General features: G+C 46.6%; 1 long non-coding RNA gene across 1 annotated transcript in view; it reads left to right on the top strand.

The window, feature by feature from the left end:
* The first annotated feature begins 975 nt into the window (after nucleotides 1-975).
* The window catches only part of LOC132690550 (uncharacterized), a 28,402-nt gene continuing 14,841 nt past the window's right edge, over nucleotides 976-14,536 (top strand). The window contains exon 1 of the long non-coding RNA XR_013552356.2: nucleotides 976-1,154. This is a non-coding gene — a long non-coding RNA (uncharacterized LOC132690550). The remainder of the gene's footprint in view (nucleotides 1,155-14,536) is intronic.

The raw sequence follows: 14,536 nt of genomic DNA on the forward strand, positions 1-14,536 counted from the left end.
TCTAAGGCTAGAGCAGCTGGGCGCCAGTGTGAGAGGCAAGCTCGCCTGCAAATGAAGACAACACAGGAAGGCAGAGTGAGGGCTGGAGAGAGTAAGAGAGAATCCAGACCACCTACCTCCTTGGCCCCGGGTCCACGGCAAACTTAACCCGTTTCAGTTACGTGAGCCTATAAGTATCTTTCATACTTAAGCCAGTTTGAATTGGGGTTTTCTGTCATTTGTGGCCAAAAGAGTCCCGGCAAAAGCGGCTGCGCACGTCATTTTCTCACGGAGCCCCGGTGGACATTTCCATTTGCTGGACTCCGCCCTCACGTGGGAAAGGCAGTACCCTCGCTTTTCCTAGTGTGGAATCTGGACCAGGAGCCTCAGCATCGCCCAGGGCCTGGTGAGAAGTGCACATTCTTGGATCCGTCTTTAGGGAACCACCAGCTCTGGAGTGGGCTCCAGCAAGTGTCTTAGAAGCCCTCCAGGGGCTGCGTGCTGAAGCGGGTGGAGCAGAGAGGGCCCCCGCTTGAGGTTCAAGCTGCGTCTCTACCTCTGGCTCTGAGTTTACGGGAAATACGGCGATGATCCTGCCTCACCTTTTCCACCTGTAAAATGATGCACCTCCTATTTTTTTAATGTTTATTTTATTTTAGAGAGAGAGTGTGTGAACAGGGGAGGTATGGGGGGGGGGGGGCATGGGGAGGACAGAAGATCCAAAGCCAGGCTCTGCGCTGACAGCGATGAAGCAGTGGAGCCCGGTGTGGGGCTCGAACTCACGAACCGTGAGATTATGACCTGAGCCGAAGTCCAGTGCTCAACCGACTGAGCCACGCAGGCACCCCAAGATAATTCTCAGGCTCCTTTAATGATCTGGATCAGTCATTCCTAAGTGAGGATCCACCGGTCACTCTTTTTTTATTTTTTTAATATTTGTTTATTTTTGAGAGAGAGAGCACAGGCGGGGAGGGGCGGGGAGGGCGGGGGGGGGGGGGGGTGGGCAGAGATTCCAAAGCGGGCTCTATGATGACAGCAGCGAGCCTGACGCGGGGCTCGAACTCACCAGCCGTGAGATCACGACCTGAGCCGAAGTTGGACGCTTAACCGACTGAGCCACCCAGGCGCCCCTCCGATTTTGTAATGCTGTTGTGTGGACCGGTGTGTTACTAGAGGTAAGTCACCCGGAAGAATGCCTGGCACCCCGTCCATGCTCGTTAAAGTGAGATCGGTGGTTTTCAGACTTGGTCGCGCATTAGAATCACCTTGGTGGGCTTGTTGAAACATCGATTGCTGGGCCTTCCCCTCCCCTCGGAGTTTCTTGCCTCTCGTTAAAGGGAGCCTGGGAATTTGCATTTTGAACGAGTTCTCAGGCCGAACTGATGCTGCCGGTCCCGGGGACCCTACTTTGAGAACCGCTGACTTAGATGTCACCGTTGCCGGTCTCCAGCTCCCTCTCTGGTGCTTCTGCAGTCACCTCAGGTGCTCTGGAATCGCTCTTTCCGCTGACTCAGGCCTCTGTCCCCCCCTCTCCCTCCCTTCTGGCACCAGTCTGGACATTTGGATTCTCTGTGCTGGTAATTGGAGCTCCGAGCCCAGCTTTCCGCTGAGAGTGGCCCCAGGCTCCACCTGTTCAGGGCACCTGATTGATGGTTCCATCCACCACAACTGTTCCTTTTTTGGCGGCCTTCAGAACAGTCTCCAGCTTTCTTACATAAGCAGACACCTTTCCTCCCAACCCCGGGGAAGGGGCCACATCACTCCTGACAGCTGTCCGGCTGTCTGTCCACGCCAGCCTCGACCACTCCCACTCACCCGACCCCCATCACAGACATTTCTTTGCTTTGCCAACACAAAGGGCTTTCAAGGCAGCGCCGGGGGCGCCTGGGTGGCTCGGTCGGTTGGGCATCTGACTTCGGCTCAGGTCATGAGCTCATGGTTCGTGAGTTCAAGCCCCACATGGGGCTCGCTGCTGTCAGCGCGGAGCCCGCTTTGGACCCTCTCCCTCTCCCTCTCTCTCTCTCTGCCCCTCCCCTCGCTTGCGCTCTCTCCGCCTCTGGCAAAACTAAACATCGAAAAATAACTAAATTTTAAGAAATAAAGGCAGGGCCAGGCACCTGAGACTAATGTCACATTGTGTGTCAGCAGTACTCAAATTTTTACAGAATTAAAAATTACAAAATAAAGACAGGACCAATCGAGCCCCCTCGGCCAAACTCCTCCGTAATGCGGCCTGCTAGCTGGAGCAAGGAGGTCAGTGCCGCTGGAGCTGAGCACGAAGGGGAGGGTGGCAGATCAGGACAGAGAGAGACCGATCGTACAAGGCTTTATGTCATGAGAAGAGCTAACAGTGGTAAAATTTTTAAATCATTTTTTAAATTGTATATATATTGTATACATAGTACTATATATATACACTATACATATATAAACACATATACATATGTATACTGTATTTACATTATATATAATACTACATAGGATATCGTATATCTTTGTACACACATATTTGCACATTTATACATATCTATATCTATATATAGTTGAAAAAATTATACAGTGAGCACACACGTAGCCACTACACAGGTAAGAAATGGGACATAGCCGGTCAAAATCATCCCTGACATTTGTCAATCCTGGACCAAAAGTACAAATGGAGGCACATGGGTTCACACCCATCTCTTCCCACTTCTGTCCACATCCTGAATCCTTGAGGGGTCATCCATGCATTTATGTGGACACCCTCATCTCCATATGAAAGTGTGGTCTGTCTCCCAGACCACCTCTTGCCCACCCCTTGGATCTAGAGGCGTGCAGACCAGCATGACCTGGCCTGGGTGTCGGGGGCCAGGTGGGCTGGGAAGAGGTGCATACAGGTGCTGGAAGGTTCAGGAACACTTGGCTAGGGGATTCTAGAGAATTGGGTCCTCAGCATGGTCTAGAACTTCCCTGTCCAAGAAGGTAGCCACTAGTCACATACGGCTATTTAGATTTAAATTAATAAAAATGAAATAAAATTTTAAAATTCAGTTCCTCAAAAAAGAAAAAGAAAAATTCAATTCCTCAGTAACACTGGCCACATTTTAAGTGCTCGGTGGCTACGTTAGGCTGGTGTGTATCATACTGGACAGTGCACGTAGAGAACATGTCTATTATTGCAGAATGTTCTATGGGACAGTGCTAGTTAGGAAGGAAGCGTGGTAAGGGTTCTGTAAGACAGGGAAGTATGACCCCTAAACAGCAGGCAACAGAAACTGCCTATGAGAATAAACAGAAGTTGGATTTAACAGACAAAGCCTTCAAAATAGCATATGTTCAAATAACCAAGAGGGATCATGATTTTAAAAGTAAAGGGAAGTTAGACAATAATGACTTACCAAATTGAAAATATCAGTTAAGAGTTAGACATTACAGGGGCGCCTGGGTGGCTCAGTTAAGTGTCCAACTTCGACTCAGGTCATGATCTCACGGTCCGTGAGTTCAAGTCCCGCATCAGGCTCTGTGCTGATAGATAGCTCAGAGCTGGGCGCCTGCTTTGGATTCTGTGTCTCCCTCTCTCTCTGCCCCTCTCCTGCTCACTCTCTCTCTCTCAAAAATAAACATTCAAAAAAAAAAAAAAAAAGAGTTGGGCATTATAAAATAGAGCCAAATGGAAACCTGGAGCTGAAAAGTACAATAACTGAAATGAAAACTCACTAGAGGGGCTCACCAGTAGATCTGAACCAACAGAGGAAAGAATTAGCAAATGAAGATAGATATCATGCATTTCAAAGAATGGAGAGAAAAAAGAATGAAAAAAAACGAACAGAGAGCCCCAGAAAAATGCAGGACACCATTAAGTCAAGCAATATACACATAATCGGAGTACCAAGAGGAGAGGAGAATAAGGAGAAAAATTACTCTAAGAACTATGTTAAGAAATATATTCTAGGGGCATCTGGGTGGCTCAGTTCGTTAAGCATTCGACTTTTGATTTCAGCTCAGGCCATGATCTGACAGTTCGTGAGTTCGAGCCCCGCAGTGGGGCTGACAGCACAGAGCCTGGAGCCCACTTCGAGTTCTGTGGCTCCCTCTCTCCCTCTGCCCCTCCCCTGCTCATGCTCTGTCTCTCTCTCAAAAACAAATAAACATTGAAAATTTTACTAAAATTAACATAATGTAAGAGAAAGCAGTTGAGAAAGAATAGAGGAGGAAAAAGGATGTGAGACACATCGAATATAAAAAGTGAGAATTACCAGTCAGGGGTGAATACTTGCTTTACATTTGTGTGACTATAGAGTCATTCTCATGACTTTTCCAGAAGACAGAAGTTCTGTTCCAAGAGAGCTGGATATTTCCACTATCCAGAAACAGAAATAGGCAGGATTTAATTTTTTTTAATAAGACAAAACAAAAAAATGGCAAAAATTTTAAGGTACTGAAGAATATAATGAAAAGCAAAACCAATGAATATATATGTATATGAATATATATGTATATTCATTCTCAATATATGTGTGTGTGTGTATATATATATGTATATATATACACACACACACATATATATTCATTCTCAAGTTAGTTAACATACCGTGTAGTCTTGGTTTCAGGAATAGAATACAGTGATTCATAACTTACATATGACACCCAGTGCTTATCTCAAAACCAACAATTTTTAACCTCATCTCAAGATCTGAGCCCTGGGTGTACTTGTTGCTACTGGGTTTAACATTTGTTTTGATTACAAAATAATATGCCGTATTTGATCAAACTGAAGATGCCTTGTATTATAAAATACAGCATTGCCCTATTTACCACTAGGAAAGAAAAATTGCTAGCAGTTATGCTGACACAATGCGTTGTTACCACTTACAGTATTTAGCATATATTTACTAAAAGAGCACTTTTAGATTTATTTAGAAAAAAACTTTTTAAGATTTTACTTTTTTAAGTAATCTCCACACCCAACATGGGGCTCAAACTCACAACCCCAAGATCAAGAGTCGCAAGCTCCACCGACGGAGCCAGCCAGGCACCCCCTAGAAAAAGATTTTTTTTGGGGGGGGGGGCGCCTGGGTGGCTCAGTCAGTTAAGCGTCCGACTTCAGCTCAGGTCACGATCTCGCGGTCCGTGAGTTCGAGCCTCGCGTCGGGCTCTGGGCTGATGGCTCAGAGCCTGGAGCCTGCTTCAGATTCTGTGTTTCCCTCTCTCTCTGCCCCTCCCCCGTTCATGCTCTGTCTCTCTCTGTCTCAAAAATAAATAAACGTAAAAAAAAAAAAAAGAAAAAAAAAAGAAAAAGATTTTTTTTTTAATTTTTTAAATTATTTATTTATTTTTGAGAAACAGAGTGAGACAAAGCATGAGCGGCAGAGGGGCAGAGAGAGAAGGATATACAGAATCTGAAGCAGGCTCCAGGCCCTGAGCAAGCCGTCAGCACAGAGCCTGATGCGGGGCTGGAACCCACGAACTGTGAGATCATGACCTGAGCCGAAATCAGACGCTCAACTGACTGAGCCACCCAGGTGCCCCGAAAAAGATTTTTTTTAACAGATCGCTCTTTGTTATCTACAATGGAAAATACAAGCATAATTAATTGGTTAAGGTATATCTACAACTTCCTCATGCTCAGAATCTGATTTCTCCATCATTTTCCCCCAAAATTTTACTGTGAAAATTGTTAAACATACAGTGAATTTGAAAGAATTTTATAGGGAACATAATATCAACCTAGATTTACCATTCATATGCGTATATATATTTTTTACACCTGATTTATACACAGCTATCCATCTATCCGTCCATCAATGCAGACATTTTGACTCATTTTCTCATCTTCTGACTTATTTTCTGATTTAAGAGTTCTTGATGTTTGTGCTTCCCCGTAAACATCGTCCTTGTGAAATCAAGAGTGTTGTTGACGGAGCATTTCTTAGAAAAGCGCTCAACTTTCTTCCTTTCACTGTGTCAATGACAGGGCTACTGGACAAGAACTGGGATTTGTATTCCTTTTCCAAATGGTTTTTAAGTGATATGTGCTGAAACATTACGGGATGCATCAGGACTGCTGTCCAGTGGAGAGCAACTAACTATAAGATGCCCTCAATTACAGGATTAAACCCGATTTGTAGAGATCTTGCAAGGTGAAAAAACAGAGGGGCTCAGAATTAATAAAATCATGTAGACACCACTGATTGAACTCTTACCGAATTCACCACTGATTGAACATCACTGTGATGGTTTTCAAACTTTTAATTCTTCTTAATGTTTATTTTTGAGAGAGAGAGAGAGAGAGAGAGAGAGAGAGAGAGAGAGAACATAAGCAGGGGAGGGGCAGAGAGAGAGGGGGGAGACACAGAATCCAAAGCAGGCTCCAGGCCCTGAGCCATCAGCACAGAACTCAATGCAGGGCTCAAACTCACGAACCCACGAGATCATGACCTGAGCTGAAGTTGGATGCTTAACCGACTGAGCCACCCAGGTGCCCCACTGTGATGGTTTTCAGATGAGGAAATGTCTCTAAGGTTCTCTGCCCCTCAGTCTCCCTCCATCTAACCCTCATCTCCCCGCCCCCCCCCCCCCGTCTCTATATTTCCCTCTCTGCCTCAATCACTTTCCCAGTGTCCCCCCACCCCCCACTTCTCTCCACCTCCCTCTTTCTCTCTCTCCCTTGTCTCCCATCTCTGCAGCTCTCCCTGTTTTGCAGGCTGCCCTTAAGGTAGTTGAGGGTTCTGACTCTCCTCACTGTTCTAGCTCTTTCTTCTCCACGCTGTAAGGAATGGTGAATTTGTGCTCCGGCTTCCTGGCTGGAGGAAGCTGGAGGAAAGGCAGAGGGAGGAAGTGCTAGGATGGTGGGCCTGTCCCATGAATTTGCAACATTTCTATGCCTTTTGAGATGATCACATATTATTTCATCTTTAACCTGTGAGTGAGCCGGGACGCACTGGCCCATTTTGTAATGTTGAGATATTTCTGTATTTCTGACAGCATCCCTATCATTTCTTATGAATTACTGTCTTAAAACATTGCTGAGTTCAATTGGTTCATATTTGACTTGGAATTTTTCCTTCTGTTTTATGAGTGCCATTTGCCTAGTTTTTTTATTGTTTCTCTAGGTTTGCTAAGGGAATTGTGCCAACCATTCAAAAGATTTTTTGTAATTTTTTAAATTTTTTTTAAAATTTATTTTTGAGAGAGAGAGCAGGGGAGGGGCAGAGAGAGAGGAAGACACAGAATCCGAAGCAGGCTCCAGGCTCCAAGCTGTCAGCACAGAGCCTGACACGGGACTTGAACCCACAAACCGCAGGACCATGACCTGAGCCAAAGTTGGACGCTTAACCAACTGAGCCACCCAGGCACCCCAAAAGATTTTTTTTAGTTTATTTATTTCTTTTGAGACCATGTGTGTGTGTGTGTGTGTGTGTGTGTGTGTGCGCGCGCGCGCGGGGGGGGGGGCGGGGGGGGGAGGGGCAGGGAGAGGGAGAGGGAGAAAAATCCCAAGCAGGCTCTGCACTGTCAGCACAGAGCCCATCGCGGGGCTCCATGTGACCGACCATGAGATCATGACCTAAGCAGAGATCAGTAATGGAAAGCCAACCAACTGAGCCACCTGGGTGCCCCTCAAAAGATTTTGGTAGCGTTCCTTCCTTTTTCTATTCTCTGGACCACTTTCTAATCCTAGCAATTCTTTGTCTCACTATATGGTAGAACTGGCTATAAATCATCTAATGTCAATCTTAGAGTGTAGACCTTTTACTTCCTCTGTTACTTCTTTGGTTATTGGTAATTCAGATTTTCTACTTATTGCCATTAATATTTCCATGGAGAAACCCTATTTTCATTTGTTTGCTTGTGTATATTTTGGGGAGTATAAAATATCCTCTGCTCTGTTGGTGCCTGTAGGAGCCAGCTGTTGTCGATCCTGATTGGGCGGCAAGGATAAGGGGTGGGGTCTTAAGTCCTGATTGACATTGCTGGAAACACTCCCGTAAACTTGGAGAGAACGTCCTCAGGCAAAGCGGGTCGCAGTGGCTAAACACACGCCCACTTGGGTTGACCGACCAGTTCGTAGACCTGGGAAGCAGCGGTCCCTGTAAATGGGGTGGAGGAGTGCTGCCCGCCCGCAGAGGGAACGGAGGACCGCACCATCACGGAGCACCATCTGGCATGTTATGTGCGTCTGGCGCCCTCTGGAGCTCAAATGTGGGTAGTGACCCTAGAGTTAGGCAACGCGGCCTCCACCCAGGCGGCGCCCAAATCTTGGCTACACCTATTATCTCAAACTCTCAGGACCTTGCTCGGTGCCCTCCAGGGTCACACTACCGAGTCAGGGCTCCACCACCAGGACCCCTGCTTGGCCGCGGTATAAGACGCAGCTTCCAATTCGTCCAAGGACAGACACCCCCGTCACACGCAGGGAATTGGTTAAAGGTCTCTCCCCACCACCCCCCGCCCCCACTTTTTAATGTTTTATTTTTCTTCACTGTTCTTACAGCAGAATAATAAGACGAACACGCGTGTATCACCACCCAGTTTAAAAAATACCTTGGGTTTTTGCTTAACCTTAAAAAATTGTTCGTGGGCGCCTGAGTGGGTTGAGCGTCCGACTGCGGCTCGGGTCATAATCTCAGGGTTGGTGAGTTCAAGCTCGGCATCGGGCTCGCTGCTGTCAGCACGGAGCCCGCTTCGGTGTAAGTCTTTCACCTGTTTGGTTAAGTGTATTCCTAAACGTTTTATTCTTTTGTTGCTGTTGTGAGTGGGGTTGCTTTCTTACATTCTTTTCAGATAGTGCCCTGCCTGTGTGTAGAAACGTGACTAATTTCTGTGTGTTGCTGTTCTATCCCGCAACTCGACTGAATTTATTAATTCTAAACATTTGTCGCTGGGTTATTTTCTACATAGATGATCGCGAAGAAAAACTCTTCTGTTTCTCCTCTGCTCTCAATACTCCACGTCTGACACCAGATGTATGTGGGTTTTCCCACACCGAGCACTTCTCAGACCCCGGCGGGGTGTCCTACAATTTAACACCGTTCGGACATTATCTACCTGTCGTAGCATCAGATCCCACAGGGAAAGGTCTCGGTCCTACAAGACTGTCCCCCACGTCCAGCTCCAACTTCAAGTACAAATTGTCACCTGTGCTTCTGACCAACCAGCTAGAAGTCAGGGATTCCCAGTCTCCCTCCGTGGGTTCGATTATTTGCTAGAACTGCTCACAAAACCCAGGTCAACGGTTTACTTATTAGATTACCATTTATTAAAAAGGTTATTGGGGCCCCTGGCTGGCTTAGTCGGTAGAGCATGTGACTCTTGATCTCACGGTTGTGAGGTCAAGCCCCACGTTGGGCGTAGAGTTTACTTTAAAAAAAAAGGGGGGGGGGGGAGAATTAAATGGTTATTAAAGATGTGAATGAACAGTAAATGAAGAGACACATAGGGCCAGGTCCAGAAGGGTCCTGACACAGGAGCTGCTGTCCCTGTGGAGTTTGGGATGCTTCATCCTTCTGGCACACGGATGTGTTCTTGTTAACCAACCCAGAAGCTCTCCGAACCCTGTCATTTAGGATTTTTATAGAAGCTTCATTATGTAGGCATGATTGGTGAACTCACTGACCATTAGTAATCAACTAACCTCCAGCCCCTCTCCACCCGCTAGACGTCAAGTTGTGGGGCTGGAAATTCCAACCCTCTGATCCCAGGATTGGTTCCCTGGCAACCGTCCCTTCCCCACCCCCCAGTTTCCCAAAAGTCACCTCATTAACATAAACTCAGTCTGGTTGAAAAGAAAAGGGCTTTTAAAAAAAATGCTTATTTTTGAGAGAGAGAGCATGCAGGGGAGGGGCAGAGAGAGAAGGGAACAGAGGATCCGAAGCGGGCTCTGCGCTGACAGCAGGGAGCCCCATGTGGGGCTCAAACTCACAAACCATGAGATCATGACCTGAGCCAAAGTCGGAGGCTCAATCGACTGAGCCGCTCAGGTGAAAAGGGCTTGTTTTGAACAAAACACTCATTTCACCTTCAGTGCACTGGGACTGTATCAGGAACCAAGCACAAAATCCAAATATTAGGACAAAAGACGTGCCCCTAAGGCTCTAACCACTGGTGAAATTACAGGATTTTGAATGCTGTGAGCCAGGAACTAAGGGGGAAGGCTAACATATACAGTTGCCCCTTGAATAACCTGGTTTTGATCTGCGTGGATCCACTTATAAGCTGATTTTTTCATAAAATATATGTCCAGTGCTGTAAATGCCTTTTCTCTTCATTATGATTTTCTTTTTTTTTTTTTTAATTTTTTTTAACATTTATTTATTTTTGAGACAGAGAGAGACAGAGCATGAACGGGGCAGGGGCAGAGAGAGAGGCCATCAGCCCAGAGCCTGATGCGGGGCTCGAACTCACAGACCGTGAGATCGTGACCTGAGCCGAAGTCGGACGCTCAACCGACTGAGCCACCCAGGCGCCCCATTATGATTTTCTTAATAACACTTTCTTTTTTTTCCAGTTTACTTTATTGTAAGAATACAGTATATTCCACATATACAGAATACGTGTTAACAAAGGGTTTATGTTATACGTAAGGCTTCCGGTCAACAGTAGGTTATTACTAGTTACATTTTGGAGGGAGTCAAAAATTATACACAGGTTTTCAACTGCGTGGAGGTTGGCACCGCTAAGGCCCGTATCGTCCAGGGGTCAACAGTACTTTCTTATTGTACTTTTCACAGGTATCACAATATCACAGTCTACCCCCTGACCTTCGGATACAGATCTCTTAAAGCAAATTGATTATAAAAGTCAAAGGATACTAGCACATTACTAGGGTCCCATTTCAGCCATTAATCCAGTCGAATATATATATATATATATATATATATATATATATATATATATATGTGTGTGTGTGTGTGTGTGTGTGTGTCAGGGCACCTGGGTAGCTCGGTTGAGCATCTGATTTTTGATTTTGGCTCAGGTCATGATCCCAAGGTCATGGGATCGAGCCCTGCATCGAGCCTGCTTGAGATTCTCTCTCTCTCAAAAAAAAAACAAAAAACAAAAAAAACCAGGATATATATATATATATATATATATATATATATATATATATATATATATGAAAGTGTCTCCAGGGCAAAGCTACTCAGGTTTGAAGCTGCCATTTGGTCTTGTCAAGGTTCCAAAAGCAGACATACTCTTGGCTTCACCCAGTCAGGCATCTGGTACAGTTGAGCTAAGAGACAGTATCCTCTCTCGTGCTGAGCCTCTTCCAAGGTGTTAATGCAACGTTGAGTCTCTCCCTCATTGCATAACCTGTGTATTCACTCCTTTACCCTCAGCTGCTATTCCTTCTTTTTCCTTTTATGCCCAAACTTTTCCACCCTTGGAAGGCACCTTGAGTTTGGCCACCATACTGGTCTGGACTGCAGGCAGAAGAACGAGTCCCTTCCCCAAGCCCACCCCTCCAGCGGGCGGTCTCCCCCACCAGGCAATACAGTTGCGTCCGCTGTTAACCCCAGTCTTGCCAGATGCCGTGAGGGCACAACCCATCTCATCAGGCCCTTGGGAATTCTGACATAAGGTTTAAAAATACAGAGGTTCTTAGCGAGGAATCATCCTCTTCCCGGCTTCTGGTGTGGTAGCCCAGGTCCTGTGACTGCGGCGTCAGATAGGGTACAAACCGTAGAGGTGATATAGAGAAGAAAGTACATCAGTCCCCTCCCCCACCCCCTTTCCCCAGATCCACAGAAAAGCGGAGGGCTCCATCCAGTGGGGACGCTCCTTTAGCCCAGCTCATGTGGAGTCTGAGAACACACTCGTGAAGGCGTGCGAACCAGTTTTTCATGCTTTTATGGAAAGCATGCACCTCCGCATTTTGGACAACCAGTGTCCGAATTGCTCGTTCCAATTCTCCATCCCGCTAGTGCTCTGGGGAAGAGCTCTCTCTGCACATTGTCAGACACTGTGGGCTGTAGAGTGTGTCCCTCATCTGAAGAAATGACAGTCATCTGTCCACACTGGTGCAATCTTCTAGTTCTCTACGGTGCCCTGAGGGTTAGCCTGCTTCAAGTTAAAGCACTCCTTGCTTGCCGACTTAAGGCCCTTGATTTGTGACAGAATTAATTTGCTTTCTTTGAGATATGCAGACCGCTGGCCTTGGGGAATAAAGGGCCAAAATGTCCCCAGGCCACAGAGGCCAAGCAAGTCGATTTGAAGTCCCCTTAGCTTTCTGATGAGCCCAGCAATCTTTTAGCAAAATGTTTTTCTTTTTCAAGGTCACACGAATGACTTTACTGACCTCCCTCTCCTCCCCTGTAGACTTTGCCCTCCTTTTCGGAAAGAGCAGAGTATTCTCCAATGACCCCCAGGTACCAGGGAACCAAACCTTCTTGCACAACTCGCCCAAACTCCAGGCACCAAGGAACTCGAACTTCTTGCACAACTTCCAAGCTCCGAGATAACTCTGTAGCTGGCATCATCGAGTCCGCATGTAATCAAGAAATGTCACAGACCGCTGCATTCCCTTAACCCCTTTAAAAATCTCTGGGCCAGGCGGAAACCTGGGAGTTGGCCTTTGGACAAGAGTCTGCCTTCTCCCCAGGTGGACAGCCTCCCGAATAAAGCTCATATTCCTTTCCAATAAAAGCTCATCTCTTGATGGGCAGCCGAACTTGGGTTTCAGGAACATGAGCGTGTCCTTCTGCCACGGGGTAGGCAAACCCGGTCCAGAGTCAGTGTCTATTCCTGTCAGATCGCATCTGTAGTCCCCCTCCCCGACCTCCTCAGTGCTCCCAGCATCAGTCTCACTTGCCAGCTACCACCAGGTCCGGACCACCAGGGAATCTGCCATATAAACATCTGCAGGCTCTTGTAGGCAGATAAAACAGCTCTTATTGGCGTTTTGTGCCCAGAGGGTACAAGGGGAATGGGTCTAGATCTAGCCCACATCGGCATTGTTGTAGAAATATCCATTCATCCAGGCGCCCTGGGTGGCTCGGTCGGTTGAGTGCCCAACGCTTGATTTTGGCTCAGGTCATGATCTCACAGTTTGGGGGATCAAGTCCCACGTAGAGCTCTGCGCTCACAGCAGGGAGCCTGCTTGGGCTTCTCTCTCTCCCTCTCTCTCTGCCCTTCCCCTGGTATCTAAATAAATAAATAAATAAATAAACATTTAAAAAGAAAAAGAAAAAAGAAATATCCACTCATTGCATGACCACTAGAAGCAAGCATACAGCAATATTCGCTTGTTGAATCCGATCACCTTCCAAATCTGGAAAGGGATTCTTCTGATGCACAACAACGTGTCCTACTTTTATGAACCCCTCAGATTCCCATAGTGATTTCTCTAGGCCGTTCCCCCTATGGGCATCCCTTGATTAGGGGAGGTTTCCATTGCTCTTCTGACTGTACGGCCAAGCCATTGGCCACTGCCCATGGGCAGGGGCCTATTCTACCGTTCAAATCTTCCGTCATGCTAGGAAAACACCATGCAGTTCAGCCCACTGAGCTGACTTTTTTTTAACTTTCTTCAGTCAGAGAGGCTGTCTTCCAAACAGGATGCTCTCCACTCACCTTGGAACTTTGGTCCACAGTTGAGAGCTGTTCACAGGCACTGTCCAAGTGACACTAGAGTCCGGTGGCTCCTCTCATGGCTCCAAAGTCTCTCCTAGAAGAAAAGAGGCTCTCTCATGTCCCCCAGGCAGCAAGATCCCGTATAAATTATTTCCATTTTATTATGGAACTCTTGTGGGTACTGACATCCCCAGTAAAACATCTCTCCAACATCACCCAAGACATTATGGGTATTTCTGGTTTCTAGAAACCAGAAGGTCCATTAGTGAGAAGGACAGTTTCCGCTGTTCCAATAGCAAACTCATAGGGATAGCAAGCTTTCTTCTGAAATGGGAATCCTCTGGTCCAGAGCCCCAGTTGTCATTACTGAGAGATGCTCACAGGCTTTTGCCAGGAGGTCCAGTCTACACTCCACATAGGGCAATTGCACAGAGAATTTGTACTACCGGCACTCAGCCTTCCATTCTTCACTGTGTGGTCTAGGGCAATCTTACTGGTTCCAGATTTACCACATCCAGTGAATATTGTGGCTGGAAGGGCAGACTCACATGCTTTCTGGTTTACAGTATGAGGTAGGAGAATCATTCCCCGCTCAGACACAACGTCCACCCCATAACACAACCAGGTGAGAAACACCACCATTGTGGAGGAATCCTGTTGAAACATTTCGACGACCATAATCCCACCAACCCTTGTATCTTCATGTTCTCTCAGTCTGATTGTAGCCTGCATCGGATGGATTTTCGTACCCATGTCAACGAGGTCTGGAAACTCCTCCACCCCCTAACCATTTTAACCGCTCTTGTGCAAGAGATTTTGGGCTTCCAGGAAGAGGTTGAGCCAAGAGACCTTTTGTCAATCTTCATCTTGATTAATCTGCCTAATTATTGCCTGAGGCGATTGCAAGGCAGGTTTCTCATTATCATCTTTGACTCTTGGCTTTTAAAATTTCTCCAAACTAAGGTAAATAGAACAAACTTGTTTGGGGCTCTTTAATGTTGGGAGGCCA

This window comes from Panthera onca, chromosome E2, assembly GCF_046562875.1.
Source record: "Panthera onca isolate mPanOnc1 chromosome E2, mPanOnc1 haplotype 2, whole genome shotgun sequence".
Taxonomy (NCBI): domain Eukaryota; kingdom Metazoa; phylum Chordata; class Mammalia; order Carnivora; family Felidae; genus Panthera; species Panthera onca.